Source organism: Otolemur garnettii, unplaced genomic scaffold, assembly GCF_000181295.1.
Source record: "Otolemur garnettii isolate 467f Iridium unplaced genomic scaffold, OtoGar3 scaffold00129, whole genome shotgun sequence".
Taxonomy (NCBI): domain Eukaryota; kingdom Metazoa; phylum Chordata; class Mammalia; order Primates; family Galagidae; genus Otolemur; species Otolemur garnettii.
This window is the reverse complement of record NW_003852524.1, coordinates 5,424,524-5,429,574: the sequence shown is the minus strand read 5'-3', so window position 1 is coordinate 5,429,574 and position 5,051 is coordinate 5,424,524.

Sequence of the window (5,051 nt, the reverse complement as noted above, 5' to 3'; positions counted from 1 at the left end):
TCCGCCTCCCAAGTAGCTGGGACCACAGGCGCCCGCCACAACGCCCAGCTATTTTTTGGTTGCAGCCGTCATTGTTGTTTGGTGGGTCCGGGCTGGGGATTCGAACCCACCACCTTAGGTGTACGTGGCTGGCGCCTTAGCCGGTTGAGCCATAGGCGCCAAGCCCAGTTATGGCAATCTTAATTGATTACTGGTCTTCATGTTAAACTTTCTACCCAATACACATTTTAGTTCCAAGTTCAAATTGGTAAATGTCAAGACTTTCACGAACTCTCACAACTCTCACCCCCTATCCCTGGAACTTTTACGTCTTGCTACCCGTCTTTTCTACATGAAACCCTGAGATCTATTTAGCAAGGAAAGGAATAAGAAACAATTGTGGGTGCCTCAGAAATGGTGAGGTATACTGAACTTTTGTCTCTTAGGACACAAATGGGAACACAGTGGAACTGTTGTAATTGAAGGAATAGGGTATCAGTGATGAATAGTGTTGCTTTTTAGAGAGATGCACCTGAAATAAAAGTATCTTACAATGTGACTAAGGTTTTAAGCAGGTAGCTGTGGGCTGATTCTGAGTCTCCACAATGTCACTAATAGGTGTCAGGGTCTTTCCATTTATCTACTCTTTTCTTTAATATTTCAAATGACTTTCTGCTTAACAAGATCAATAGTAAGGTACTAACTGCTAAGTCCTAATTGTACCCAGGAAAAACAAGAACAGGGGGAAGTGAAAGAATCTTCTAGCTAAGTAAATGCTCTTTCTCCAAGACACAGCTAGTGACTTTGTAACCTTTTTGACTACTTGTATTTGCAAAGGAAAGCCAAGAAAAAAAGGATTTTGTTTTGTTTTAAATAGCTAAATATATTCCTTATTCTACTACCCGTATATTTTTACTAAAGAGGAAAGAGAAACAGAACTTTTAATGCCTAATTGGCCATATCTCCTACATTCCCCACAGAAAGAAAGTTCCAAATGCCCATGGGTGAAATGTATTTGAAAACTTTTAGAAGAAAGACTCCAATTCATTATTATATTTTAAAGTTATTTTCAAATGCACTCATGTTAATTTTTACAATTTTTCCTGAATGCAAAGATGTTGGGATTTTAATGATACATAATTTATTTTTCTATATAAGCCATACTAAGAAATGTTCATTTCAATTCAATTCGAAATAATAGGTTCTTGAATAATGAGCATGACCAATTTGAAATGACCTTTTATAAAATGATTTTATATAATCAATAGTAATTTTAGGCAAATAATTGCGTCTGTTCCCCTTACAAGGAAATGTTATATTTAGTCTTTAATATTTGGGTTTATGCAGTTACCAAGGAAATAATATGAAAGGACATTTTTTTCTTCTAAAATATAAGGTAATTATTTAAATTGCTCTAATTGTATTTATTTGCTTATTTTTGTATTTCATATCTAAAAATTGGTGGACCATAACAAACATTATGTAATTAAATGGGATATATTTGGCACAGGTGTGCTAATTTGGATGTATCATGCCTTTTATAAAACTTATTTTATCTATGAAAATTTTCATGTTTATACTGCCTTTAAATATTTCTTTCTTTTATTTTGCAGTTTGGGGCTGGGGCCGGGTTTGAACCCGCCACTTAAGGTATGTGGGGCTGGCGCCCTACTCCTTTGAGCCACAGGCACCACCCTAAATATTTCTTATACTTTCTGATTCTATTAGAATTTATTGAAAGTAAATATTAGCCTTCTGTTTCAAATATCAAAACATTCAAGTTAGCTTTTCCAACATGTTTAATGTTTCCAGTAGGGGGAAGATAGCATAGGGCAGCCACGACTGACGGTCTCACTTTCCTGACCCACACCCAAAACCCAGTCACATTTTCTGTGATCATAAACACCTTGACCACTGTGAGAAAACAAGGAACCTGAAATCTTTAGGAGAGCAGGAATTAATGAAGAAAGAAATGAGTGATGAGAATTTAGCTGTACCAGGTGGAAAAAAGAGAAAAACAATGGAAAATTAAAAAGTTTCAGGATAAAATAGAATTATTTTGCCTCCATTTCAGTTCTCATTGATGTATTATGTTATTTTAAGGTTCAGTGATATCTTTAAGATAAACCAAACTTAGTAGGGAATCACAATGAAATGTTCTTGGTGGGAAAATGAAGTCCAAGCAGCAAAATCATGTCAGAATATTTTTCCTTTTTTCCTAATAATACCTCAGCCGTTTTAAAATTAAATCAATTATGTGGTGAAGCCACAGCTGATTAATAAAAAACAGAACAGTGCAGTCTGAAATGCTGCCATTAGTCGCTTGCTTGTTACTCAAAGAGGCAAAAGAAGAAATGAAGCAACTGAATAAATCCGAGGCTGAATATTCATTTACTTGTTTCAATCGCTCTCTAAGGTGTGTTTTTGAAGTCGACTTCAATTCCCAATGACATGTACAGAGCAGCTGCTCGAAGGCATTGACTGGTTTCTGCACCTGCTGAGTTAATCTCAAAATGTCCATTTTGCTGCCTCTTTGCTATAGCAACAAAGTATTCTACCATCTTGATAACTGGTTAGCAAGACCCCCAAAACAGCTCTACATTTTTTTTTTTTCTATTTCTCACTTCTCAGTCACGGCTAATGCCATCTGATTTTAACATATAGTGATAATTTCAAGTATATACTCATTACCGCTTTTTCATTAAAGATGTAAAGTGTAAAAGTTCACTGCTTGAAAATAAGTCACTCACTGAAAATTAAATTGAAAAGTTAACAGAGATCTTAAGCTATTAAAAATCTTAAAATTGTTCATGCTATTGTCTCGACTCCTTTTGCTCTCCTTTTTCCTTCATGGTTTTTGATTATGCATTCACATTTTATTCTCCTTCAACATGAACCCAATGACAGAAAAAACATAACAGATGAATGAAGATTTTCAGTAGAACAGAAAAAAATATATGTGTGTGTGTATATTTCTTAAACCAGCTTTAGGTATGTTTTACTTCTAAATTTTACACAGGAATTTATCCTGATTTAGTATATTTACTATTTTACATGCTAGTATATATTCAGATATGCAATTATAACAGCAGAATCAGGTATTCCGTGGTAATCTGATGTGACGGTATGCTGTTTCCTATGTACAGCTTTTGGTCTACTCTATTTGATAAAGAAGTTGTTTTTTGTTTCCTTTTCCTAAGATACGTCGGCTCATTTATTGGCCTGGGAGAGAATACTTCAGTGCAGACGTCCTCAAACTACGGCCCTCAGGCCACTTGCAGCCCGCCAAGGACATTTATCCGGCCCGGGTGTTTTTGGCGCCGCTGCCTGTCCTGCTTAGCAGCGGACTCGTCCTGGGGCCCACAGTCCGCCGTCCAGCGGTCTAAGGGACAGTGAACTAGCCCCTTGTTTAAAAAGTTTGAGGATCCCTGCTTTAGTGTTTACAGTACTAAAATACAATAATTTTAAAGTGATGTATTTTGTCACTCGGTATATCTAGCTTTACAGGAGAATATTTTTTTTAAAAAGAAAACAGAGAACAGAAGAGAAACAGAGAACAGAAGTGAAAATAGCTTGTATTTAATATACTGTTTTACATGGAACTTTTCCGTTTCTCCCTTAACTTAGCTGGCAGCTACTGTCCCCAGCAGCCCCCAGAAGCCCACACACAACAAACCAACAGCGGATCTGCCTGCACGAGTCCCTTCCTTTCAGGGTGGGACTTCCTAGACAGAGGGCAGAGTGTAGGCGGAGTGTGGGTCAGAGTGTAGTGTCTCAGGGACACAACAGCAATATGAAAGTTTATGAGTTTTTATTACTTACAAATCCTCAAGCTAGTCAGGTGGCCTCAAAGGAGCAGACGGCAGTCACCATCCCCATCTCAGGTCTCATGTAGCAAAAGCAACCGCACCCACAGAGGAGGAAACTTTCCCTATTTGAGGGCCATTTGGGGTGGGATGTCTTAATTTCTAGGGATTACTTTTTATTGAGTATTTCAAACAAGTCTGGCAGCGAGGGCAATTGAAAGGCAATTTGGCAAGAAGCTAGGGTTGAACAAGGCTCTGCACAGGGACTTCTTGGTCAGGCTTTGCCAGGACTAGGCAGTGATCAACTGTGGTGACTCCGTAGCTCCTAAAACAGTAAGGTGACTTAGGAAAAGCACCCTCTCTCAATGGAAATAAGTGATGCAAACAAAAATCCTAGGACATTTTAGGAAATGTCTGTTCTCAGTCGTTCAGAGTGCTACATAGATAACCTATTTGTGATTTTAAAGGAAATTATTTCTCTATGAGAACCATATGGAAAAAATTTCCAACAAGGAAAAAAATGAAAGAAGCTATTTTGATAATTTTGAAATAACCATATCTTAAGTGTATAAAGGATAATTTAGTTATATAAAACTGTATTAATTTATATTATTTACTAAGGGGAAGATACACGTGTGTTCGTCATAACTGTGAGTTGCTAGATATTTAAACAATGGTTTTATCTATAAGTTTATTGCATACAGAAATTTGACAATGTTTATTTATTATTTTTGTATATATTTTTTGACAACGCTTCTATTTAAAGGTTCGTTCTTCAACCTCCATGGAAAGGAGTATGGGGAATTCTCAAAGAAGTAAAAATCAACCTTCCATTTGACCCCTCAATGCCATTACTAGCTATCTACCCAGAAGAACTAAAATCATTTTACCACAGGACATGTGCACCAGAATGTTTATCACAGTTCAATTCACAATTGCCAAGATGTAGAAGCAAACCATGTGCCCATCACCCATAAATGGATTAACAAACTGTGGTATATATATACCATTCAGCCATAAGAAAAGATGGAGACTTTACATCTTTTGTGTTTATTTGGATGCATTTCAAGCACATTCTTCTTCGTAATGGAAAAAAAAATGAAGATCAATGTATTTAATATTAATATGAAAACAATATATAAACTACACACCCACACAAAATGAAAAACATAAATATAGTCTATAAAGGGGAAGGGGAGAAGCATGGAGGGGGTAGGATGGAGGGTAAGTGAGCAGAGGAGGGGGAAATAAATAAAGCTTCTTTTT